Here is a 27,319-nt window from a genome sequence, read left to right as displayed (position 1 = left end):
TTATTACTCATGTACTGCTTTAATTGAGCATGAAGGAAAGGCTGCATTTTCCTTTAGGTAGTGCTTTGGTGTCAATGATTTGGTTCATATGTCATGCACATGTGCTTGGCTACAGGATGTATGGCTGTATTTTCTTAAAAATTAAGGCAGAATTTTGAAAAATGGCCCATTGCAATATTTGCACAATGAAATTGTAAGGATGCGAGCTTAACTGTTTCTGTTGGTGCTGTCAGGGACGTGACATTACAGCATTAGTCCAATGGTTGTAATTCCTCTCTCTCTGTTGAACTGTAAGCACTGTAGAAAGCAGAGAGGGAAGAATGTCTGATGCTTCTATCTAATGCTTAGAGGCCTGGGTGACACTTGTAGATTTGCCATTAAGAAATGATGCAGGTAGCGGATACTCCCTCTCCCCACTCCACTCCCCAGTTTGACCCACTGCCCCATGTGCAGTACAGCCGTGGATGGGGCCTTTCCAGACCTTCTTCCATACAAATGGCATCATCTGCAAGACTTAGGCTCACCAGGAAGAGCTGCAGAAATTTCGTCTTTACATCCCAAGGTCTGAGGCATTGTTTTGGTTTGCATCCGTTTTTGTGTAGAGAGTGTTTTGTAACTATTTCTTAGTGAGCTTTTTGCCTTAATGCCCCTCTTCCTTATCTGAGAATATTAATTGTCATGTTTTCTGCAATGCAATGCTATGATTAAGCACTTCTGATCTGTTCAAACTTAGCTCTATTTTTTATGTGTATTTTTAAAGACTTCTCTACACCATAGGTGCTGTGGTGCTTAACGTGCACCCTTTGTGCTTGATGTGTGTGGCCGTTTTGTTTGTGCCTTGGCCTCTTCCTAAATGGTGATTTTGCCTCCTCTGCTCTTCGGTTGGGTGAAAGGCAGCTTATAAGTGGAATTGTTAACACTGGCTTGATTGGCTTATAAGGACCCCTGTAGATATAAGATGATGGTAGTTATGATGTAGACCCAAGCAGGTGTAAGAGAAGATTTGAACCTATTAAGACCTCGATCATCTTGTTATTCTTGAAACTTCGCTTAAGCTCCAGATCATCTATTAAAAAGGCATTTTTGTGTTTTATGTAGAAGACATAAACCAGTGTATCATCCTGGAAGGCACCAATCTGAATTTTACAACGCAATTCGTGACGAGATGTTTGAGTCTTACTGTGGGAGGAGTGTAATAGAAGTCCTGGGGGAGAAGAAGGGGGACGAGGACAGATTGGTCTTAGCAAGAACTGATCAAATATGCTTTATTCTTCATCTGTGGTGGTGCGTTAGGAGGACAGCAGGTCTGTGTTTATATGGTAGGGATCTGGATGAGTGGAAGGAAGAGGCCACAGCCTTCAAGTCCTCGCTAAGCTCTGCCCAGGGTGCCTGATCTGAAACCTTTTCCCTCAGGTCTGGTGTGCGAGCAGAGTGTGTGCATGAATGGAGTGCTGGTGCTGAAATACATCGCTAGAATACAGGTGACAGAGAGGTTTTATACGTGAAAATGCGGTGTTACCAGTCGGACAGCTCCTTAACCATGGCCATCGCGATGGCTCCGCTGTTCTTGTCATTCTCCATGGAAGCTCAGGGTTTTCTAAAGAAAAGACCAAACCTTTTCTAGCAGCACCAGAGTGGGTGACAGAAAGATTGTAGTTTAAAGCCACATGATTAAAAATAAAGTTTCTTTAAAGCCCTGAATTCTGTTTATAAAAATAGATGGTGAACATACGGTGCAACATAAAAATCCATGTGGTCCTGGAAAAAAGCAGAAAGCACTTTAGCCTAAACCAGATGTGCGAAAGAGAGCTCCTAAACGTATTTTGTATTTTTTATTTCTGTGTATGTGTGTGTGTTTGTGTATGTGGGAGATATTTTTGGTTCCTGCTAGGCTTCTTTGCAGCAAAGCCCCTTTCTAGAATTTACTTTCCTTTATTAGAGTTGCAGCTCGGCTTTGTGTGGGCCTCTGGGGGTTTTGGCCAGCCGTTGGCAATTTCTCTCAGACACCCAATTACCCCTGACGTCAATGCCGTCTCTCCCATCTCCCTTGGGTGCCCACATTTTTTCCTTTGTAACACTAATAGCTGACTAGCTAAGTGCCTGTTATTTCCTTGGCAGAAGATTTGATTGTGTTTTGGGCCGGATACTAAATCCAAAAACTATGTAAAAATGTCAATAGGTGAGTGCACATTGATTTCGGTTAGTCACAGTGATATTTGAGCCCCTTTGGGGGCTCTGTCTGGGGAAGTATTTTACAAGAAAGATAATATAACAGAAAATTACTGGAGCTGCACAGGTCTCTGGTGGATTTCTTAGGGGCCTGCTAAGTTTCTGTAGAATCAACAAATGCTTTATTAATCTAAATTTGCGGTTTTGTTCCTGCCTCTCTTCAGATGGTTCGGGCTTGCCGGAGGAGGCTTGGCGGGAGTGGGGCGGCCGGCGGCAGAGCCCAGCCAGGCCGGGGGCGGCCACGGGCCCCCTCCTCACCCGGCCGAGGCCTGTGGCGGCAGATAACGCGGGGGACGGAGGGGGTCCCTGACAGCTGTGCGGGGCTGGCACTGACTGGGAGCGCCTGATAAGGGCCCCGCGCGGGAGCCAGCCGCCAGCGCTGCACCACCAGCGCGCTGCGGGGCCACGGCGACTGGCAAAGAAAGTTAAACACAACTGGTCCGGGGGTGGGAGGGAGGGCTGCGCTGGAAGATAATGGTAATTGATTGAATCAAAGTCGCAGAGCAGCCTTGTTTTTCCTCGCAATTAATTTTTTTTCTAATTTTCAGACTGAAGTATCCGAAGAGCTCAGGTTGCACCGAGCACATGCTGCACTAAAAGATAATAAGCACATGCCCTCTTCAGCTTTTTGGGGGAAATTCAGGCCAAGAAAAGGCACAATTAAATAAAATGCACCCCCCTTAAAGTTACAAGCGCATGGCTCCAAGCTCAGTGGAGCATGCTTTTAAGGACAAGGAAAATCAATGGCTTTGTCAGGTCGCTGGGCTGTGTGTGCTGGCTACCGAGGACGAGAAGTCAATTTGCCCACAAAGCCTACAGATAGTGACACCAGAGAAGGGGGATCATCTGGGCACTGCGGTGCGCAGCATGCGTGCGTTGGGCGTTTCTGCAGCTCTTCTTCCTCTCCTGCTCCCCACCACAACCTCGTACCCCATAGCACAAGATGTATGTAGAGGAAAATAGAGATTCTTGCCATTGGTATTTTATATCAGTTACTTTCCAGTTTCATTTTAGCCAGTTTGGATCTTTTTCACTAGCAACCAGTCAGCCAGATTTTTTTTTTTTCCCACTTCTTAAGGGGAATCCCCCAATATAGCATTCAGGAGCAGTAGTAGTTTGTGTGCTTTAAGTAAATAAAACCTTTTATACTTTTCAGTCTTTGGCAATTGCATCCTCAAGCAGTAAAATCTTATGTCAGCACAGCGTGTAGAGTGCAGGATACCTAATAACTAGTAAACCATTTTAAAAAGTCTTCTGCTTGATCAGACATGGTGCTTAACGTATAGTGCTGTATCTTGCCTAGTAGGCAATTAGTATTGAGGGGGGAAAAGCCTCCACTGTAGCCCATGACACCATAGACCTAAACTGGCATTTTTTTCACGTTAGATTTTTCTTTCTCTAGTGGAGGGTATTTCTTTGCCTATTTTAAAAATAATTCTCTAAGAATTAACAGACTGTATTGAGGGTGTTGTATATCTTAAACGAACATTGCAAGCACTAGCAGTGTATTCTTCTTCCCATACAGACATTGTGTAGAGTGGGCAGGCAAAAGCAGTATTGTAGTGCCAGAGGACTAGAAATCAAATTTTGGGTAGGAGAGAAAACCCCTAACCTGGGAAATAAATATTAACCAGGGATTTCTGCAACCCACTTTTGGTGTGATTTCGTTGGTTCCCATCGTGGAACAAGTGCATGTGTGGATGTACTGGTGAAATAAATGGGCCTTATTGAGGTAAGACACTGTGGTTTATTTTATCATGAAGAGGCTGGGGTTTTCACTGGAGCTCTGTCATGTTTTCCCCAAAGCGGCAACAGAAGATTTCTTTGTACGTGGGCTGAAGTTTCATGGGATTTTTCTCAACTACTGAAATGGTGGAGCATTTGCTGGATGTTTGGGCTGGAGAAGGGTATCCTGAAGCCCTGAGCGTAGTTTCTGTGAATCACAGCTGATATCCTATCAAACACACTAAAGGGTCTCCTCTGCCGAAAGAGCTGGTAATCTGCCTTGTCATGACCATTGATTATGAAATGGGCAAGCCAGCTGTGAAGAAAGATTACTTTCTTGAAGGCATCATGTAAAAACTTTGGCCTAATGCCAACACAGCCATTGCTGATAACCTTAGGCGGGGATGTGGTTCAGATTAGAGGGTCCTTGTGTGGAAAAAAGATTTTTTTGCTTTCTCCTTGTAGGCTTGAGAGCCTACAGGGTTACTGCAGCCAACCTCCCCTCTTTGACATTCCAGCTTCCAGTATAGTTAAACTCACAAATGTAATGAGGTCTGGTCTCTTTAGCCACTGCCATATGACTGACAGAGCGGCGCTGCCCTTCTCTGCCTTAAAGACAGCCGAGGAGGGGCTTCTGGGCAGCCGATGGCTGACTGGAGCAGTGCTCAGGACCACCCGTTCCGTTCCGTCCTCCTCTGGCCAGTGCCCTCAGCCTGTTGGCCTCAGAAGTGCTGACAGCAATGCGGGAAACAAGTGCCGAAGCGAAAAGCACTGTGAGGTCCTTTGGACAGAGAAAAGTGAGTAAAATTAATGGAGATAACATGCACCCACATGGGTGGGCCACACACCGCTGGCCCAGCTTCATGCTCCTCCGTGCTAAGGCATGTTACTGACAGCAGGGCTGCTGCCAGGCTGAGCTGTGGCGGCTGGTGTTGAGCACCCTCCCAGCCACCAGCCCTGCCTGGGAGGAGCGTAGGGAAAGGACAAAATCTGCTTCTGCTGGAAACAGATTTTACAAATGGCTCCTGTGCTAAGGGGCGATGCTGAGCTTTGGGGTGTGGGTCAGTCTGTAGGGCACTGAGAGCTGGCAGTCGCAGGCAGCTGGCAGAGCAGGCCTCTGATGAACAAACTCCTGAAGGGGGCATGTTTTAACTTAAAACCGAAACAAAAAGGCCCCACTGGCGGCGTGGCCCCAGGTGAAGGCTGGCAGTGACCCGCAGCTGTTCCTGTGCCACCTCACCCCAGTGTGGGCGCTGGGGGTGTGAGGTGCCGGCTCCCGCCTCGGCCTGCAGGCAGCCACAGCAGCCACGGCAGCAGGGCGGCCGCACCACGCTCCACACGCTGAGGTGGGACCCGCTCTCCTGGCCCACAGGTGTTTCTGTGGGGTGGAGGGGGCCTGGGGGCCGTAGCGGGCAGTGAGGGGACAGGGGTGGCGGGGGCACAGGCCCGGGGCCCTGAGGGAAGAGGCCAGGGGGAGCGCGAGGCGTGGGCGGCGTGTGCGGTGGCTGTGGCGGGAAGCAGGCAGGCAGGCCAGCGCTGTGTGCAGGGCGCAACAGGGCCGGCACCCGTGAGGAAAGAGGAAGGTTGCAGGCACTGGGGCGGCTGGCAGGTGCTGGGGTGAGCGCTGGTGTGAGGCAGCGGCAGGGGCTGCTCCTGCGTCCCTGTCTTTACGTGCCCTGTGTCTGCACTGCACGGGGGGCCTGTGCTCAGGGTGGCTGTAGGCAGCCTGCCCGCCGCTGGGCTGTTGTGCCTGGGCCGCGGCTGCCGGAGGCGGAAGGTTTCCCTCTGCTCAGGAAGCAGCAGGCAGCACCTGCTCTCTACTTGCATCTTCCTCCTTCCTGCAAACGGGGCAATTTTCATCAGCTGGGTTAGTGATAGACGGAGAGTTACACAGACCAGCATAAAAGTATGTACCCTGGGTACTTGTGCGGCTCTCCTGAGGGGTCACTCCTTCCCAGTGCCCTGGGGGAGTGGAGGCCCAGCCTCACGTGTTTGACTTGCGGGGAGGTTATCCCGCCCTGCCGCCCCGGCTGTCCCGTGGAGCTGTGGCGGGCACCTTTCCTGAAGGCCTGTAAAGCAGGAGCAAGCTGTTGCCTACAGGCCACCACTGAAAAACATTTAAGTAGGGACATCAGTGTGGCGTCTTTCTCTTTGAACTTCAAGTGGAGCATCAGCTGATGAACAACGCCTTAAGGTTTGTTTAAAAAGTGACTTTTATCTGGATTTCCATTTCTTTGCCTTTCCCAGAGCAAGCGCAAAAGTCATGCTGTTGGGTAGGATAGTGGATAAAGGAGAATTTTTACCTCAAAACAGATGGCTATATGTTAAGATACATTAAAGAAGAGACTAATTCACTGGGAAACAGACCTGTATACTTGTTCTGCCACATCTTGGCTTTTAAATGGATAGCAGGAGATAAACATACTGGGGGAGAAGCTGGGTGAGTTCTTGTAGCAGTTGAAGGTGGGAGAGTAGTAACAGGGTTGGGAGGTGGCAATGGATGGAGTGGAAACATCAGCACGGGAGGGAGCAGAAAAGGGAAGAATGGAGAGGGAAGCACCACCAAAATGATTTCTGTCTCTCTGGTAAGAACTTGGGATGTTTATGAGTGAAGCAGCTCCTGCTTTTCCCTGCTTTGTTACAGACCTGTGTGGCCTTGCAGCCCAGGTCTCCTTCCATTCCTGGGTGTGGGCTTTGTCTATTACCAGACAAAAGTGTCGCTAAGGTATAGCATGGTCTTCAGGTAAATACTTTCAAATTAGGGTTGTTCTTGCCATATAATTTGTAGAGTTTCACTCAAGTCACAGCCAGAACCTTACATCTGCCCTGGAGAATAAGGAGGAAATTCACCAGGTTATTTTAAGTTGGTGCTGTGGAAGCATGCAGTAATATATCCAAGTTAAACTCAAAGGGAAATGGTCAGATTGGTTGCAGGTTTATAGTTGCATTAGGAGCCTCACATGAGCCTTTAAAAATGTTTTAGAATTGAAAAACTTAAAGGATTTGAGCAAAGATTGTTACACAAAAGTCATCAGTATGAGAGGGCAAGTTGAGTAAGGCATCAGTTAATTTATGTTTGAGATAGCCAAGTGTACATTAATACTGTATTCTAGCAGTGTGTATGACAATTAAGAAACATCAGAATTACGCTTTGTCTTTTAGTTATATGCAGGTGTGCAGCAGAGTTGTGAAGTTGTTCTTTTGACTGTTAGGGCCAGGTTGAAGGAGCTGAGCAACAGTGCCTTTCTGAAGGGTGTAATCTTTAATTTGAATTTCCTAATCTTGGAATATGTATTAAATTCACCTAGGTCCTCTTGTAATTTTGACAAAGTTTCTTTTTACCTGGACCTTTGTTATGTTGGGAACAGTCTCTCAATTGATTGCCAAGCATTCACCCTCTCTTTTATATTGCTTTTATAGCTCCACATTGTCCTTGATCTTGCATTCACTGAGCTGGTATACAAAGCAGTTGGCAAGGAGAGTGAATGACTTCAGGGAGGAATAGACTTACATGCTCTGACCATGGACATGACAGAAAAGTATAGAGGAGAAGATGGAAAGAGGGTGAGCATGGTCTTGACATCAGGGAGGTTGATGGACTGTATGCCAGAGAAAGGTTAGAATAACAGACTACAGATAGGGAAGTGGATGTGAGACAGGATGGCAACTGGCAAGAAGAAAGTGAGGAATGTCAAAACAGCGTGGGGAGGAAGAAGAAGAAAAGACTGATGAAAGGTAGAGTGGGTCCAGAAACACCAACTAAGAAATGAAACAGAGAGGGTAAGATTGTTGACTCAGAGGAAGAAATTAGAAGCATGAGATGAAATGAATAATTTCAGCAGAGGGTAATATCTTCCACACTTAAAAATCAGAAACTTAGTAGAAAGAAGAAATACATCTACTTTATTTTGCTATTCTATGCTTTTGGCCAGGCAGCTCTGTCAACCACTGAGTGCTGCTCTGCTTTGTTTTCCAACATCAACCTCTGCCTCATTACATCCCTGAGATGCTGTCATAGAAATGAACTTGGGAACCAAATGTCCTGGCAAGGTACTGTCTTCTCTGCCCAGTGATAGATGGGCTTCCAGGAGCTAGTCTGTTAGAGTTGTTTTTCTTGTAATGTATCCTCAAAAAAAAAAGGGGGGGGGGGGGGGCGGGGAGAAAGAAGTGATTACATTTTCTCCAGTGTGCCCTGTGACTTTCTTGTGGTAGCATCAAAATAACTTTGAGGAACAGTTGATATAAAGGTGACCTCTATACATCCCTTCCAGACTAAATTATTCTGTGATTGATCCTTCTCACAAAAAAGAAATCTGTAGTGGAGTGTGAAGTTTGAGTTTTGTTTCTGGTGCAGTTTGAAAGGGCTTAATGTGCAGTGTTCTGTTCTAGCGAAGTTAAATAAGAATTATCCAGGTGATTGACTTCCACAGTCAAATCAGAATTCCATAAACCCAGCAGCAAATGTTGCTTGAGTTCCTTGGGTAAATAACTCAATTAACTCTGCAAGACACCCTTCTCTTGAGTTAGAGTCAAAGACCACTTTAGGACTTCCCTTCCTTTGCAGCAATACCCATGGGTTTCCAGAAAGTGAGACAGGAAAAGGCACACGTGCTCCTAGTGACGGCAGCTTGAGCTCATTAGTTTTGATTTTTAGATACGCTGGCATTGTCTCAACAGCCTGCTTTCACATTTATGGCCTTCCAGACTACTTATCTAGGGGAGAAGCATAATTTCCATTCGTGCTTAGCCGCCTTCAGTTATGTATAATGTTGAGCTCAGAGCCCAGACAAAGCACACCACTACTTGGGCAGCCGCAGCATCTACTGCCAAAGATGCAAAGGAAAGACACAAAGTGGAGGTAGCTCGCTCATGCAGATCTTTACTTCTGGTAGTCCTGTTTGGTGATCCCACTATCTTCCTGAGATCTTCTGAACAAATGCATCAAGAATAGCTGAACTATTAGAAAATTACTCCCTCCCGTGAATGAGCATGTAGGTATTTTTCTGATGAGATTAAAAAAAAAGTCTTATTCTGCACCATCCTTATTAGTTTGCACGCCTATTAATTCCTTCTTGTTAGTTCATCTTGGAGAGTTTTGGAAGATTACTCAGCATCTATCGGTGCATTTCGTGGGACGGTCTATGGAAAGGAGTGAACATTTGCTGAAGAGCCTTTACTGCATTTCCCTCACTACAATTCCCTACTCGGTACTGAGGTTTCAAGAGGCTCTGAGTGAGTTGGTTGAGCCTCCTTTTGAACCCATCATGGATTTTTCTTTGTATTTTATTTCCTTTAAAGTTTATTTCCTTCCTTATGGCAGCTGCCTTTTGCCAAATGAGTGAGGCACTCCAGTTCTTCCTGTCTTTTGCCCCATTTACCACCTTCCAAAAAGATTGCGGTGGCTGTATGACTGCATCTCAGATTTTCCCCGGAGTGATCTCTGATTTCTTTTCAATCAGTTCATTTAATTGACCGTGTTTATTTCCCTAGCCCTTGTGGCTCCCTGAGTGCAGCTATTCGTCAGAAGCTGGATGTTAAGCATCCTTTTCATGTTTTACCTGGAGACTTCCTTAAACCATCTCATCTGTTCTTAGCATTTGGGGCTAAGCCCAAAAGGGAAGCTCTCTCAATCAAAAGGCTATCTAAATGGATAATGTGATACTTTGAGACCTGTAACAAGGAGGCAAATGTCCCAGTCCCACCGCTCCTGTGCTTATCCCACCAGAGCTACGGTACCTTTGAAGGCTTGCTTGGGCAAGGTTCCCAGCGTGGATGTTTGCAAGACAGCTAACTGGAACTTGGTACACGTACCTAGCATACTGCTTAGATGTAGAGCCTAGGCATGATGCCCGCTTCGGAAAGCAGCTTTGTAGTCATATTTGCTTAATTTAGTCTTCAGCTGTCCTCCTGAGAATGGCTGTTCGCTGCATGTTAGTGTCCAAGAGCAGGAAACGATGGAGGCAACTTTCATCAGAAAGAAGATGAAGTAACTTGGCACTCACTAGAGTTTGGAGGCTAAATTGCCTCTTAAAAGATCATCCTTACTGCTTGTCTAAGGAGTTTCCAAGCTGTAAATAGGATGGGAAGAAGGATGCCTTTGTATCCTGTGTTCCCCGTTTCTAGATGTTGTCTTGGTGACATTAGCTGCTTTCTTCAAAGTCTATAAAATTCTGTTTGAATGCTTTTCATGCTCTACTTTGGCATACAGCATAAATCCAAGCAAACTGACCTGAGACAGGAATACATTTTCCTCTTCAATGACTTCTGTCTCTGTCCACTGCTACATCTATATTAGCAAATACAATTTCTTGGGAACAACCTGGAGCTATTCTTTTCCAAAATCTTTGTAAAAGTGACAAAGCATTATTATTTCCTAGAAAGTCTGGTCAGCTTCTCGCACAAAATTTCTGAATCATTGTCCTGTTATTTCCTTATGCCACTTATTTTTACACCGTCTTTTAAAGGTAAACATAAATCAAGAGTAATTAGGGACAAACGCACTGCATTTGAAACATAAATAGAAGGAATTAAATGCTACAATGTGTCACTCCAGTCAGTGGTCAAATATCCGAATTTTAATCTTGACGGTTGAGTTTAAAAAGTGATCCTTTTAAATAACTTAACATTCCCTTAATGATTCATGAAAGGTAAACTTGAACGTTTGACTTCATTGCAATAATACAGCTAGTTTAATTTTTATTATTTTTAAACCCGCAGCCAGCATGCTGGAGTAAGTTATTTGCAGTGTATTTTTAAAGTCCATATTGAAATATTAGCCATAACTGTCTGCTGTGTATAAAAGGGGGGTGGGTGGGTTATGTTTGAAGTTTAATCATGCTTCTACTTACGCTCAGTCCCAAAGCAATCCTTTTTTCTGCTGCTGAGCTCAAACAGCTAGTAGCCAGGTTTGATCTGCTGCCCCATGGAGCAGTGCCCTATGTGAATTTGAAGTTTTCTCAACCCGGGAGGCCTGCAAATAAAGACTAGCCTCAGGTAGCCAGATCTCTCCTTCCCAAAGCAGCTCCCGGGGCGCTGCCTGGAGCAGTCCTCCTGAAATTGTTTCAGGCAATTGCTAGGGTCTATCTCCACTACTGCCCCTCTTACCCCTCCTTCCCTCTCCTCCTGGCATAAGGGAGGAGTTTTGGAGTCCAGGAGTCCTATTTGACTTTAATAAAATGCAAAAAAAATAAAAAGCAGAGCAGTTTGTAGGGAACTGGCACAGACTGTGGAAACAGGAGCCACAGCAAGAAAAAACCCAGTGGCCTTCAAAACTTTTTTCTCTTCTTTTTCACCACATGACTTGGAGGATGTGGACAGTAATTAAAGGACCCCCTAGCTCCTCATTTTCTGTGCCTGGTCCTTTGATCTGGTTCGTGTCGGGTAGCTATTTTCATTGTTCCTGTCTTTTCTTTTATTCTCACCCAGCCCCTTTGATGTGAGCGATGATGATCTTTAATTCCAAAATAGGAGATGGGCAGGATAGCGGTACCGGCCTTACATAATGCATCTTTCACATCTTATTTTTAAACGAGCATAATAGGTGTAAGTCAGAGCCTGGGGAGCATTAACCCTTTCCACACAGGGGAAGCGCCGAGGAGGTTAAGGGCCTATCGCTTTTGGTAACGTCAGTCAGGCTAATCTTCCGTGGATGCCTACAGATGCATTTGTGAAGAAGATGATTATTATTATTTTCCTGCAAATATGATGGATCTCTAAATATAATCTGGAGGGAGTTTGTCCTAATTGTTCCCATGTGGGAAAAATGTGCTGAGAAAGAACAGTAAAGCTAATGCAGTTATTCTGACTGGCTTCACTTGGCAGCACAGTGGGAGCGAAGCATACTGTTTATTAGTGTATGTTAATAAACTATAAGGGACGAGCTGCGGGTGGCGGTTTATAAACTGTTAGCTCAGGTAGGATAGATGACAAGATGGAGGTTATTGGCAACATTTGCGGGAGAGAAGGGCTCGGGCTCCGTACCGTCTTGAAACCACAGCAGCCCGGGAGGCCTCTGGGCGCTCGGGGCGAGCGCGTCGGCCGCCCCCTGCCACGGCGGGTGGGCACACCGGCCGCGGGTCACCGGGGCTGCCGCACCGCCGGGGGCCACCCCTGGGCCCCGTGCCGTGCCGTGCCATGTCACGCAGCCCGGGCTGCCCCCCCCGGCCCCCGGGAGGCAGGTGGCGCCGGCAGCGGACCGGCCCCGCAGCGGGCGGCAGCCCCGGGGGAGGCCGGGGGGTGCCCGGGGGAAGCGCCGCATTAGCGCGGTCCCCATCTGCCTTGGCGGCGCCTCCTCCCGCCGGGCCCCGGCCACAACGGCTCCGCTTCTGCTGCCTGCGCCCGGCCGGGGACGTTTTCCAGGTTCACTCCTCACAGCGCCATTCGCTCAGGAAACAGGCCTGTGGTTGTAAACAGGTAGTCCGGAATTTTCCAACTTCCAGCGCTTGCAGTGCCCAGTTTAACCCGAAGTGCCATGGTGGGAACGGAGAGGGCGGGGGCTCAGCTCTCCCCGGTGCCTTTTAGTCTAGCAGGTTTGGTGGCTGTCAAGACATTCAGAAAATTAGAGGTTTGCTGCTCAGCCACTTAAACATTAGTGTTTGAACACTTTGTCACTATTTTCCATGTTCATAAGCAGATCTAAATTGTGCACAAACTTAAAAAAAAACACAACAAAACATTGCCCCTGTTTTCCTGGGAGAAAACTTAAGGCGAAATACAACAAATTGTCAATCAAAAGCAACAAAGAAGCAGTGAGGACAGCAAAAGTTAAGTGTGGTATTGGACAGAGCATAACATGCAGCTTGATGTGCCTGATTTGTTTTAGTTTAACGCTTGCCTTTTTATTTTAATTCACAAAATGTATATGCATACACACCTCTACATCTGAAACAATTTTAGATGTGGATTTACACCCCCATGACACCAGCTCTTTTAGGGGACATAAAACGTGTGTTGTGTTTGTGTTATTCTTCAAATAACAGCTGTTTATTAGATAACTTTCAGGGAGATTCTTATTATATGTTATGATCCTGCATCAGCAAAGTACTTCAGCAGATGCCTAACTTCAGCACGTGATTGGACACGTAGGCTTTTCAGCCTGTGCTTGCTTAAACCTGGGCACATGCTTAAATACTTTGCTGAACAGGGGCCAAGACCAGATGTAGTGAATACCTATAATTAACTTTGCTAAATGGCTTACAATATGCCACTTGTTTCCATGTGCTTTTAAATTTCCCACTTGATTATTATTTGTGCTGAGCTTCTGTGTGTTTGTCCTTGTCTACAAATCTCTCTCTTTTTTTCTTTTTAATTCAGTTGCTTCCCTCAGAATATTTCAGAGCTAGGAGTGAAGGAGGAAAAATTCTCTTCCAGTTCTTCCAGTACAGTTTGTCTTTAATACCAGTGGTTTTGTAGCTGTGGCACTCCAAGGAAATAAAAGAAGGAAAGGCTGCAGAGAGAAATAATTTACTGGAGTGGCTTCTAGAGTTGGAAAAAGTAGGCACGCTTCTGAGACCTGGCAAAGGGATGTGGAACCTGTAATCTTGTCCACTTTTTCCAGCTATATCAGCTAATCTAACAACAAAAGCTTATAGGGCAATGTAATTTCTTTTTTTAGACAGAGCAAAACAAACATTGAGATCGGAAAGGGGAAAGTTGGCACCAATGCATTCCTTGATGAGTACTAGAGCCTCTTCTTGAGTCGGAAAGGAAAGAAAAAAATTCTGCTTTCTAAAGCAGCCCTGTTTTAAGGGCCCGCGCACACCCAGATAGCCTCTAGTTAGGTTTCAGCAGTCTAATGAAGCCTGCCTTTTTTGTGATTTCACTGCACATACTCCCTGCCTGCCTTGATTGGCAGCTGGGTAGCAGACCTCTGCAGCTGTGACAATTTGCCTGAGGGAGACTGTAAGTGTCTCATTGAAACTTGCATTGTAAAATCCTCCAAAATGCCTCCCATAATATTAGGCACAGGAGAAAAACACAGGTGTGAAAAACTTTCACAGATCCCATGAGTTCAATGTCTCTTGGCAGCTTTGGTGGATTCGGTGTTATAATATAAATTTTAAACTTGCATTTATGAAAAAGAAGTTGTTCATCTTCTGTCACAAGGAGAAGTGGTGAAAACTGGTGGCACTTGCACCACGCTTGCCTTTGCCAGGATGATGAGCACTGGTTATCCACTGGTGAAGGCTGCCTACCTGCTGTAACTCGGCAGCAGGTCCCAGCATGGAGAGGACACAGGTGTCCCCACTGCTGAGGCATTTTGCTGGCACAGCAGTGTTTTAGGAGCTTGTATTTTCCAAGTGAAGGCACAGTCTCATACTGTCCAAAAATGAGCACTCAGTGATTGATTCTGCTTCTGCTGAAGGAGGGATTTGAAAACCTAAGTGGTGTCTTAGTGAAATCAACCTTCCTATATGTATGTAAGATTTTATCATTTTCTCTTTCACTGGTTAAGTAGATTAATGTACTACTCATTAGCACTAGCACATATGTGAGATAAAGCATCGCCAGCATTACTGGGAGATTAATCTCAGCCTCTGAATGCGTGATCCTTTTGCTGGTGTGTTTGTTTCTAACTGTGTGTCTGTGTTGTTACAGCAGCTTTGCTTCTTGCTTTTGCTGTAAATGAATCCCAGTAAGACTGCAGCCTTAAGATCTGGCACTTCAACAGCCTCTGTAGGGTCAACACAATATTCAGGAACTAAAGTTCTGAAGAAGTATAAGCAGCTAAATTTAGACTTAAGAAATGTGCCTCATTCGAGTGAGCTTTGGGTATGTTGATACATGGAAGTTTCCTTGCAAGCCAGCCAGGCTTTATTTGTTGCTTAAAGGGAGATTTTGGTTAAGTTGGAACATTTGATTTGCTTGCTTGAATTGTTTTTGATTAGTGACTGAGTGCAAGGTTAAGCTTTCATAACATATCCGTTGTAATAAAATCATGTTGGTGAGTGATACATGTGGCTAAAAAGATTTAGATACACTAGTCTGTTAAACAAATATAATTTGGAAAATGCTCTGGAAATAAACACATAAAATAAGAACCAAAGGAAGGATTTTTTTTAACTCTTTCTGGGGCTGAGATTTTTGTGATGAGACTGGCTTGTTCTGGTAAGCTGTGTTACAAGGCAGCATGGCTGAAGCATTGATAAAAAAGAGAAACTGTTTTGAATTTAGTAACGAAAAGTGTTAATGCATCACTGAGTTTCTCTTGTGGTGAACTAGTGACAGACCCAGTGACTAGTTAAAGCTGAAAATAACAAGCGTTATTCAGACTTGTCAAATCTCAAATTAAAATGATATTCAAAAGTTTTGTGAGAGACTCTTGATACTCTTTACCTTCTCTGTTGAACTACAAACTTTGGTCAGTTCAAGACAGATCAATGATGTTGCTGTAATATGTAGATTCTGTGAGTTGATAGTTGCAGTAGGGCTGAGGTTGTTTTAGTTTCAGATTTTTATCAGTTTTCCGCTCTCAGTGCTTTCCGCAGACTGTCCTAAGAGCCATGAAACTTGCACTGATGTATAGTGATTTAATGTACTGTAAACTACTCAAGGGGGCTCAGTTTCATGGATTTGTAAAGCTTTTGTACAAATCTTTTTAGTGGTGTCAATTGAGAAGTTGAACTCAAAAGTTCAGTTGAACATTAGTGGTATCAGTTGAGATCTCAGCTTGAGATAATCGCTTGTCAAGGCTGTTTCATTCCACAGTAGCATTTTAAACAAGCTTTGCAAAGCAGTTCAGTATTATGTTTCTTTACTTCATGGATGGGGAAACTGAGGCACAAAGCTACTGAGTTCCTTACCTCTGTAATGCTCTCCCGAGAACATTTTCAGAACATGGAGCTGCCATACAGTGCTGCTGGTATCTTCTTGACAGCGATGCGCTGGTCCTTGTCTGGTGGGGGAGTCTAGTTTGTCAAAGGGAGGGGGTTGGGGGTTTTGTATCTTCAGTGAAGAAGGGAATGGATTTAAATGGCAAAGCTTGGGAAAACCATTGTCTCCTTTTTTATGGCAGCAAACGTGTTGTCATGTTCCTCTGCTTACCAAAGAAATAAATGAAACGGTAAAGGAAATGGTAGTTTTGAAAAACAAAACAAAGCAAAACTGTAGTCTAGAGCATCTGTTTTCTACCGTAGTTTTTTCCCCGATCTCTTTTTGTAATTTACATCCAAAACATTAAGTGACAGACTTTGGCAGAATCAGATCTGTACAGTAGAACTTAATGGTCATGTAGCAGGGAATAAAGCCCCTCAAGCCTGCTTAGTTCTCACCCATGCACGTGAGCAGGGGTTGGGGGAAGGAGTATTGTGTTTTTCTTGGAAAAGGACCTTTTTGGTTTCTCCTAAGCTGGCACCTGGAGGTCCAGCTGTGCTAGCTTGAGGCTGTATGTAGTCTCATGCATGGGAAAGATGATGGACAGATCGCTGTACAAGTTGAAACGTTTCACGTCTCTACAGGCAATATGTATAGCTATATTTGTGAATAGCAGCAAAACTGGAGGTGGAATTACTCTTCAGACAATGATTTGCCAATAGTGCTACAGTCTGGATGGGTTTCTGTTGCGATTTGTGGAGAGGGCCAGCAGCGCGTGGATTTTCCAGCTTTGCTTGCTAGCGCAACAGCAGCTATGGAGCCGTTGCGCCTGCCATCATTGCTTCCTGTCTCCATGAGCTGACTGTAAATTATTTTCCCTGGGCTGAGCTCTGCACATGGCCTGGAAATGTGTCACTCTGGTTATGTTTGGCTTGGTTGTCTGCTAATTTATACCAGTTCTGCTTTAGTGTATTTCCATTGGCTTAATTCAATGGCAGTATTCCTAATTTACTTGGGTATAAGTAAGAGTATCAGGTTCGTTACTTCTAACAGTTTCATTCTCTTGATTTATTTTTGTTCTTCAGTCACACAAATGCCGAGGTTAATTTGCTCTTAAACACTTGATTTCCAAGGATATTAAAGAAGAAAATAGAGGATGGTTTTATTCTGCAAAGTGGTCTAGGCTGGAGTGTGGTGGGGTTTGTTTGTTTTGGTGACAGGACTTTGAAACCATTGCGTTACATTTGAGAACGGAGATATTTAATTTTGCCCTCACTGGTACTCTTGGATCTTCTGGATTCCTCAGCTGTGGATTGAGAGCTGATATGGGGTGGCACATACTTGGCCCAAAACGTTTGCAGTGACTTTAATAATAAGTTATTTTAATGGAGAACTTCTCATAGCAGAGGAGGACTCGGAGATATATACTGTGCTTTAACAAAGATGCTCTGTCTCCACAGTGTACATTAGTCAGTGAGTTAAACAAGCATCAACATTAAAACAGACATTATCCCCTGCAGTGTATTTTCTTAGTGCTTTGTCCATTACAGCTCTCGAATGATGAGGTTTCTAGTCCTTCCTGTTGGAAACAGCTCTTTTCTAACGTTTATTGCGGATGTCTTCCTGGTGGCTAGCGTAAAAATTTGTTTTCTGATCTCCTCCTGCCCTTCCCAATATGCTCGGTGGAATGCGTTGAGGCTGTTTACCGTATGTGAATCCCTTGTAAGCAGTTCCTGCACTCTCCTTAGCTGTTCTTTAACAAAGATACATATAATTAGACCTTTCCACCTTTCCTCATAAATCAGTCCATCCAGCCCATTAATCACTTCTGTTGCCCTGTTCTGAATTCTTGCCAATTTGTCATCGTCCTGTGGATGGGGACAGCTCGGTGACTGTGGCCTGGAGTGGAGGTTCAGTACCAGACCACTGCACTCGGAGACAGGATTTATTTATTTTGTCCCTCTCCCTTTGCTTCATTCCCAGTCAGAATATCTCTCCTACCCACTCTGCATAATGACTTCTTTAAAACATTTATGGAGATAATTTGCAGTCTCGCAGACCCTCTGTCATTCTCTGATGCCGAGTTAGCAGAGGTTGAAAGGGAAAAGGACTGAACGTGACACACCTCGCTCCCCTACCTCCTTCCCCCACTACTCACCCCCAAATAACTCTTCCTTTGGTGCGTACGGTCATACTGAATGTGAGGAAAGAGGTAGCATTAGAGTGGAAAAAAGATGCTGAAAATAAAATTGCCTAATTGTGAATCCTAAGAAGTGCAGGCAGCAGGGGCAGCCCTGACTGGAGGAAATCAGAGGGCCACTAATTCAGACTGCCAACATCCTAATTAGCTGTGCAAATGTAATGTTTATGTTGTTGGGGATGGATTACAATATCCACTGTAGAATGGAAGGAAATAAATGAATTGTGTCAGTGGAGCTGTGTAGAAAACACTCCTGCCGCCCCATTAAACCATGAGAAGTAGCTTAGCTACTAAAAAAAGTTTGTTTTCAGGCTGATGCGCAAGTCTAATTGGGTTTCCAAAGAAAGGAACATGTTTTAATTATTAATTAGAAATCAGAGGAGTAAAAGAGTGGAAATCTGCTTCAGCTGGAGGTTTTGCTCAATGCTGGATTTCTCTTTAATAAGCTGAAACATTCCAGGCCTGCCTTAGTTAGCGGTTGGGTGCAGTGGCTTTACTCGGGGGGTAGACATCTTAATGCTCATGTAATTATCATGTAATTATTTTGTAATGTGGGATCAAAATTTTGCATAGATGGCATTCTTTCACTGAACTTGAAAAATAAAAAAAGTTGTGTTCATTAATGCAATGATTCAGTCATTTTGGTTTAAGACGCAGGGTTCCCTCATCCCCCTCCTCTCCTTAACACACAAATATTTTGAAACAGTTTTAGAGATGGTGACTTCAAGATAAATAGAATTATTGAATTTAGATTTTGTTGAATATTTATCAGATTTCTTGTTGGTAATATTGCCTTTCAACAGAAGCGTCAAGTGGGTTGCAATTATCATCAAAGCTTATAGGTACAAATAAGTGACGATCATGTCTGCTAACACAGGGCGCGCTGGTTCGTAAAGGAGGATTTTTGTGGAAGTCACTTTCTCTCTATGAATTTTCCTCCCTGTTTCCATTGAACTTCTGGAATCAAAGTTGTTAAAGACTGATACACTTTGTCGGAAGATCTTAAGTGGATTATGGCTCATCATAATAAATATTCCCGACAGAGCGACAGGGTGTGTTCTAATGAACAGAGAGTACAGAGCTGCCTCTTTGGACTTGTGCTTTCTAATGTCTCAAAATACAGTTGAGTAGAGTTATACTCCTGTTTACAACGGCAGACAGCTTGTCTGTGCAGATGAAAATGTTACCGGGTGAGTGCCATAGCTCTTACTTCTGGAAATCACTGACAGCCTGGATCCAAGCCGAATCACAGGTTAAACCTGCAAAATTATAGAACATACAGAGAGCCGCTGGCTCTTGAGTTGCCAGATGTTTGGAGATGCATGTGTGTCTTAAGGGGAACTGCCCGTTAAATTTCTCAGCTTTAATAGGAAAAGGGGACGGGAAAGAAGAGCACTATGACTCCATATGGCTCCCTCAGTGCAGCAGTAAATCCATGTGTTAGTGGGGTGCGACTGTGAGGAAGTACAGAGCTGTCTCTTGATGTTGCTGTTTCATACTAAAAAACCCATGGACAAGATGGGGAGGATATAGCTAATGTGAAATGGATGGCTTCCTTCGGGATTATGGCTTGCATTAACTTGTAGATGCGGCATTATGATAAACAAAATGCCTGACTTAATAGAACAACAGTTAAGAAAATGCCAGTTGGTCTTTTTTCATGTGTCTGCTGCAATTATTATGCCTGAAAATGTTCCGTTTAGGTTCACAAAAGAAGCTAATATACTTATTGGGGGCCATTGAGCACCTGTTCCGCCCGTAAGACTCTTCCAAAACCTTCTTTTAAGAAGTCCATGGCAAAAGATAGTTTCTCAGTTTTTCTTTTTCAAATAGCTGCACTGTACTGTCCTACCCCTTCTCTACAGTTTATTTACATGCTGCTTAGTTATGAGGGGTTTAACAAAATTAGATATCAATATCAAGAAGGCGCACAATGATTTGTGCTGCTCCCAAGAGCTAATTCTGCTGGTGTGGATTCTAAGATGGCCCTGGTCCCCCGTCCCTACTTACCAGCAAAGTTTTCCCTGTTACCAAGAAGGAAACCACCTTCTTGCATTCTCCCAGAAGAAGTCAGGTTAAGCTTCATACTGTAATGGAAGTAACAAGTAATTAAGAATAACAAGCAATTGTGATTAAAAAATCAAAAGCAAGCCTTCACTTTCAAGGGGCCATGTGTTGGTAAAAGCGTTCCCCAGTTGAACCATATGGATGGGTGGAATGTGGCATCTCCTACACATACTCGCATTGGGAAGAGACTGTAATAATTTGTGACTTGACATATTATTGCCATGTTTCCTTTTGATCGTGCCAGACATCCACAAGGCTCTGTCACATCCTGGTATGAGAATGAACATGGGTCTCTGCAAACTAAATATTTTCCATTTGAAGTTCAAAAGAAAGCGGGTCCTTAACTAAAAAGAGGTCAGCTTCTACCAGACATGTTTGTTGCCTTGGTCAGATGGTAGAGTTGATGATCCTGTCCCCTCCCCTCCCTTGATGGCAGTTGGAAAATAGTTATGAGTACCGTTTTGAAGGCTTTTTTGCAGAGTGTCTGGCAAATGCTTCATGTCAAAACGTTCATCTTTTCCCTCTTTGGGAAAAGAAAGAGCTCAACTCACTTAGGTGCTCATTGGTCACACTAAGGTGGCTAAGCACACCGTCCAATTCAACAAGTCTGGACTTCTGCTTTGATTTGAAGAGTTGAATTAGTCCTTTATTTTATGGAGGCTGCTTTATCTTTTTATGAAAAAGGAAACAGACAAAGTACTGCTGTGGAGCAATGTAATACAGATGTATGAGAAATCATGAACGGTCTTTAATTAACCTCAGCAGCTTCATGGAGACCTTGCAACAGGGTTTTAGGCTGAGATCAGTACAAGAATACATACTGATACATTAGAAAGGGATGTCAGGAGGCCTCATGTGAGTGTGTGGGTCTGTGTGATGAGACCACTGACACTTTGACTTCTTCAAGTGTCTTGAATATATGTTTTCCTGTTGAGCGTCCTGGCACAGTTTTACAGAAGAGCAGGTCTCCTCCAACAGGCTATCAAAAATGCCTCAGATCATGTGGTGCTCTGTGGCATCACAGGTGCTGCTTGCCTCATCTATCTCAACTGCTGAAGTAATAGTCCCTGTGACCAGGTTTTGAAAGCAACTTCTCTGTGACATCCTGAGCCAGACCGTCTGTCTGGTGTGAAGAACACTGTATAACAAAGGCACTGTTTTCAGCTTGGTAGTTTCTTCGTCAACTTCAAAACTTCTTCATCTTCTTCAGCAGCTTCAGAAAGTTCATCTGTTGTATGGGAGAGGATGCGATTAGCAGCAGTGGCACGTGCCTAGAATTGCTGTGTGATTTGCAGAGGTACTTGAGAGATGCCTGAAAGTTATTTATGTTCATGTTGCCATTTTCAGTTATCAGCTCTTACTGATTTTTCCAAGAAATCAAAGTTCTTTTATAGGAAAAAAGTATGGAGGTTTCTCATTTTTTGATGGGTTTTTGATTTCTAAAAGTTGCAGCAACTTAGAAGCCAACTTGCTTTTTGCTGCCCCATGCTTCAGCACACACAGAAACCTGCCTTTGAATTGCTCTAGGTAGTGTTTCACATGGTACATTTGCTGGTGTACTGTTTTTCTTTCCAAGCTATCTGTGAAATAACTTGCTGCTCCCTTCTTCCATGAAAAAGCCACCCATCTCAGTCACTCCTTAGCACAGGTGAACCCCAACACAGCTGAAATAACGTGTGTATCTAACTAGCGTGCAGGCAGCAGTGACCTCGACAGCTTCGTGATGGTAACCAGAGCAGCCAGTTTGGGAGTTCAGTAGTATACTGTTTGCAAGTCCTTGCATTTCTCGTTACCAGTAGAAATGTTTTTAATGGAATGCATGCTCTCGTACAAGCAATAAACTCAAGCCCACAAACATATAGGTACAGATTTAGGGATTGTTTAGTCTTTCTTATTTGAGGGAGGCTTTTGCAGTCTGCTGTACTGTGGTGGGTTAACCTTGGCCAGCTGCCAGATGCCCACCCAGCTGCTCTCTCACTCCCCATCCTCCACAGGACAGGCAGAGAAAATGAGATGAAAAAGTCCATGAGTCGAGATAAAGACAGGGAGATTGCTTAGCAATTACTGTCATGGGCAAAACAGACTTGGGAAAAATTAAATTAATTAATTTTAATATATGCCGCGGGAGGGCTGGGAAGTGGGGGTTTATGGTCAGTCCAATGATGATCAGTGAGTGGTGGGTCTGTTGTGAAGTCTGTTGCATCCAGCACAGGGCAGTCCCTGACCTTTTGTCACAGAGGCCCCCCCCTGCAGCCCCCCTGCTGCCAAAGCCTGGACACATACACCCAATACAGTCACACATTTCCACCTTGTGCTGTGCAGCACAGGCCCCGACCAGCCTGACCCCTGGCCTCCGAGCAGATGTCTCCAACTTTTCTTGCCTGCTGTCAGGGTAAGTAGGTGATGGGCTCTCATCCGCATGTTGATTCTGAGCCCGGCTTGTGGAGGCCCCCTTTGATGTTTTATTTTGGCTTCTCAACGGGGAGTCCAATTTTTAAAGCACTGGGGTAATGGTCAGATTATTATTATTATTATCCCTGCTTCAGAATTCACTGTTCTGCAGACGTCGTGTTTCCTGCGCTCTTGCTGGGTAGCTAGTTAGCAAAACGTCCCTGAGAAGGACGTGCTACCAGATGCAAGATCCCTTTCTGTGATGCTGGGAGGAATAACACGGGGACTGCAGAAAGTTGCCTGATTGTATGTTAATGTCACAAACTGTGGCTTGCTCATCACTGCTTTCCTCATTTAGCCATCCTAGAGCACTATTAGGAAACAAGTACAGTGCACCTGGTGGGTCAGGAAAAGCCGTCCTTGCTTTTGTTCTGGATGCCTGGTAGTGTATGTTAGCACGTCTCAGTGTGAGACCATGGGTACCATGTAGCAAAACTCAGTCTCGAATTAATACCTGCCTGGAGTTTTCTGCACGCTTAGGTGGGAAATTCAGCTTTATCAATCATTCTAAGTATATGTGCTTAACTCTTCAGAATAACTACTGTTCAGATTTACATGCCTATTTTATTAATCTGGGTAAAAAGAAGGCAAAAGTGTATCTGATCCATTGAATATCTTATCTTCTGGCAGATCAGGAAGACAAAAAAAGTACTGAACACTTGCCTGGAATAGAAATCTTCAAATATTATCATTTGATGTAGAAATAACCTGGCAGAGCAACAAAGGTTGCCTATATTTAACATTCATAGCATTTTACTGCTAGATACAGTGGCTAACTCAGATGTCAAAAAATAAGAGACTTTGCACAAAAGCTGAGTTTTATTCATTTTGTGACACTCTTCCTAATGCTACCCAAACCAGCGTGTGTTGGTCTAATGACCCTTCTGTATCTCCATTTTTATATCACTGTAGCTGTTTGGAATTTGGAAATTCTCGATTACCCTGTGTACTGTAACATTTTGAAACTGTGCCTGAGCCTAAATGTATTTTGATGCCTCTGTTTGCTTTAAACGACAGAAGCACTGAATATAAAATAGACTATATTAGCAGTTTGCTGACTTAAAAGATGGCATTTATTGTGACACAGAAAGAGTTAATCCTAGACTTTTAGCTCTGAGCTTAAGTTTATTGAGCTTCTGGATACACGTGTTAATTTTCTCAGATGAGGGATAATGGATGTCACTTGAGAAAACAATACTGATTTGGGTTCTTTCATAGTTTGTGGGTTTATGTCCCACATGGTATAGAAGCAGGCTCTGGGAGATTGCCTGAAATATGCCTGGCCTCTCAGCTGCACTAAAAATAATTCCTGCTTCCCTTATTTCTAGAAGTAATTCTGAGATGCTGCAAACCTTATCAGCTCCTTGTTTAGGAAAGATTTCTCTTCAGCTTTCAAATAGCAATAAGGGAACAGTCTTTAGGGGTGACTTGTATTTCTAAAACACTCCCTTGTAAGAGTGTATGTGTGTTTTGGAATTTTTTTGTTTTGTTTCATTGCTTTTGTTATGAAGTGTTCTTGGTTGGGTGACCTTCTTTCTTTGAGAGCAGCAGTTCACATTGGATTTTGGCAAAATGGGTTTGATAGTCCTTGCTTTACTAAGCACTAGCACCTAGATGACAGTAATTCACCCTCTAATACCCCCACAAAACCTATTTATGCAGAACTTGACATGATTTGCAGTCTCCGTAAAGGAGGAACATAGGACTTAAGCAGTGCCTAGAATTAATTTTTTTTACTTCCATTTCAGTTACTGGTTGACGTATTAGGCTCTTCAGACAACTAAGCTGTTCTTACTATAAGCTGGCACTTAGCACCTTATAACAGAGTCACACTATCAATTCTGTGGCATTCATGCGTCTCTCTCATAACGTCAAGGGGGAAAAATTGCAAAGGAAATTGCTGCCCAGCATCGGAGAGTTTAAGGCGGCCAGTAAAATTGATCTTCGTAGCAATAATAGTCCAATTTAAGCCAACACAATCACAACCTTTTTATTAATATTGGCTTACCATCGTCCATTTTAACTGTAACACATTGCCAGTGAATGCCAACAAGCATCCGGAAGTCAGAGTGCTTGAGATTTGTGATCAGCAACACATACAGGTTTCAGAGGTGTTACTTATTTGTTTCCAGAGTCAAGAAAAAAATGCTGGCAAGTAATAGGTTTGAGAGAGGGTTTTTTCCAACACCTATTTGGGTGAAATGTGTGAATGGAAAATTTTGTTTCCATGAATTCAGATAACATCTGCATTAATATGGTATATCCTAAGGATCATTAATGTTCAGAGTATATTATCAGGTGTTCTCTAATGCACTTTTGATGAGCTTTAATGATGCTTGCTCTAGTGTTTTTTCATCTTTTCTCTCCCTCCCCTTTTTTTTTCTGCTTGATTGTAATAATGACTTAACCCAGGTGGTAGACTCTATCCAGAAAGTGCCCAAGGGAAATATTATTCCCTAGTACCAGCAAACATCACAGATAGTCATTGAGTTCACTATGGTAGTTTCCCCAGGAGAGAAGATCTTGGCTCTCCCCTTGGGTGTCTGGACCTGCCCCCCATTTGCAGTCTAATAGTTTGGTTTGGGGAGGAGATGGAGAAATGGCAGAAAGAAACAAAATGAAAAACGTAAGTGGAGGGGAAGGAGAGAAGCCAATAATGCATGTTAACTTTTAAAATTACTGATTTCTGTTAGAAAATAACTTGTCATAGAATAGGATCCTGGGAAGCGTTTGGGTCATTTGCAGGTGATTAGCAAGGAGCACAGTGCAGTTCAAAACAGCAAGGCTGAGTATGTGCAAGGATAAAGATTATTCTTTTTGAGTATCTTGGGTTAGAGGCTGGTTGTAATTCTCAGTTTTTGGAAATGACTGATATTTGTCCTCAGTATTTGTATTTTATAGTTCTCTTAATCTGCACTATCAGTCAGGAAACTTATTTTAAAAGCCACAGTTTAATTGTCTTTTTTATGCCATTCAGTTGCACTGAAAAGCAAGCTTTAAAGTGTCACAGATATACTGTAGCTTCATTGAACAGAGATGCCATATAGAAGTGCAAAAGTAAAAATACAGCCAATGGTGAAGACAAATACTACAAATACCTTCAACTGAGCAAGTTCTTTGTAGTAGTGAGTTTGCAGAGTGTCAGGTATCACTCACTGTGTGCCATTAAGGTTTACTGGCAGTAGCCAGCGCCTGCACCACAAGTAAGAGTAAATCATGTTGGTTAAAAGATGGTTTCTTGTAAGTTTACCCAGGTTTACAAGCGCATGGGAAGAAGGGGGTTCTTTGTTTTCTTATTTTTTCCAAATCTCTGCTTCATTTTTCGTAAAAGAATTCAAAAGTAAAGTACCTAGGAAGAAAATTATGCTGTTAGGTTGCTTTTGGCTATGTTATATTGAAAGCTATACTTTGCAAATGTAATCTGTAACTGCAAATAGCGTACAAAGGGAAAGGAGTCATGTTGTTGCACACAGTGTTGTCCATTTTCTGGTCAAAAGCTTGTTTAAATCATTTTTGTGCCCTCCCCTTTTCAATGTCTTTTCCCAGGCAGCAGTTGAACGCGTGCCCCCGTTGCCCCAGGCTGGGTGCGTGGCGTGGGGAGATGTTTTGCAGCAACGGGTGCTGCTAGCAGGGAGGCTCGAGCACAACTTCCCCACGAGTGACCATTTTGTCTGAGACAGATTTTCTTTGAGGTTGTTTCTACTTTCTGACAGCACTTTGCACCATTTCATAGCCTGCCCACATCTGCCTCTCCTAGGCTGCTGCAGCCCCTTAATATTCTCCACGGATGGGGCAAGTCTGGAAGGACACAGTGCAAGTCTCCTAAAATGGAAATGAAATACCGAAGTGATATCTGGCCCCAAACTGTTTCAGATTTCTCTTGGAAAAAAGAGGCTTTTTAGTGGTCTTTTACTTCTGGGAGCATGGTTTCCCTCCCCAGTGAGATGCATTTTGTGTCAGCTGTTTCTATATTAAAAAAAGTCTCCTGAAATAACTGCTCTTGGCTCGTCAGCATCTGGCAGTCCTCTCCTCCTGAAGCAGGCAACACCAAGGTCCTGCGTGAGCACGAAGGACCTCACCCCATCTCGCCCCTGCGGAGAGGGGGGTGCCCGGCCGGGCCAGGGTCACAGGTGGGGCAGCCCAAATGGATTGCACTGCAGTTGCTTCTGATGTGCCTGGCCAGTGCGCACACACACACACACACCCCCCGATTAAATTTCTGTTCTTGTCAGTCCATTAAACCTCCCAAAGTGATTTGTTCTCCCCAGAGAATCAAGGGTGAGGGGGTGGAAAGGTAAAAAGAGAAAGGAGGAAAATAAAGAAGGGCTGGCGGGGGGGAGAGGGTGAACCAAAAATGAGTAAAACAGAGCTCTTGAATCCAATCGCCAAGTATTACATTATAGACTCCCAGTTTGGATATAAACAAAATGTTTCCTTACAGCAGAACTGCATCCAAAGGTTAGAAAAATTGTTTTCCAGAGCTGAAACTGTTGTGCTCTATCCTGCCCCAGGAATGGGAGAAGGCGGCTTACCCCTTGCATCCCTCTCCTTACCCCACCACCCCTCTCCTTACCCCCAGCCCTCTCTGCACACCCACGCACATGTCAGCCCCCAGTTTGCACTGTGAGCAGCTGGTGGGATGTTTTCTGGGGGCTGCTTATATTTCATAGTTGGATCCCTGGGTGATTTCTGCTGTCTGGGGCAGGCAGCTGGCTGTCCTGGCTCCTACAGAAATTATGCCTCTCGCTGCTGCCGAGTCCTCCCGTTCCTTGGGCCAGGCCCATGGGTGCTGTTGTGGCTGCTACTGCTGTGGCCCCTCACACTGGGACAAGCAGC

The 27,319-nt window shown here is 44.2% G+C and overlaps 1 protein-coding gene across 6 annotated transcripts in view; it reads left to right on the top strand.

Moving 5' to 3' along the window:
• ZNF423 (zinc finger protein 423) overlaps window positions 1-27,319 on the top strand; it is a 234,663-nt gene that overhangs the window by 92,753 nt on the left and 114,591 nt on the right. The window contains exon 1 of one of the 6 annotated variants that reach the window (XM_055818871.1): window positions 5,127-5,300. The exons of 3 other annotated variants lie outside the window; for them this stretch is intronic. The gene's annotated coding sequence lies outside the window, so the exon portion shown is untranslated. Of the gene's footprint in view, window positions 1-5,126; window positions 5,301-5,760; window positions 5,861-5,888; window positions 6,149-27,319 lie in introns of those variants that run through there. 2 more of the 6 variants (XM_055818870.1, XM_055818872.1) reach the window with 2 other exon arrangements.

The sequence above is a fragment of the Falco peregrinus genome, chromosome 14 (assembly GCF_023634155.1).
Source record: "Falco peregrinus isolate bFalPer1 chromosome 14, bFalPer1.pri, whole genome shotgun sequence".
NCBI classification, from domain to species: Eukaryota; Metazoa; Chordata; class Aves; order Falconiformes; family Falconidae; genus Falco; species Falco peregrinus.
Note: the sequence above shows the minus strand (reverse complement) of the source record. Positions and strands in the feature narration are given on the sequence as shown.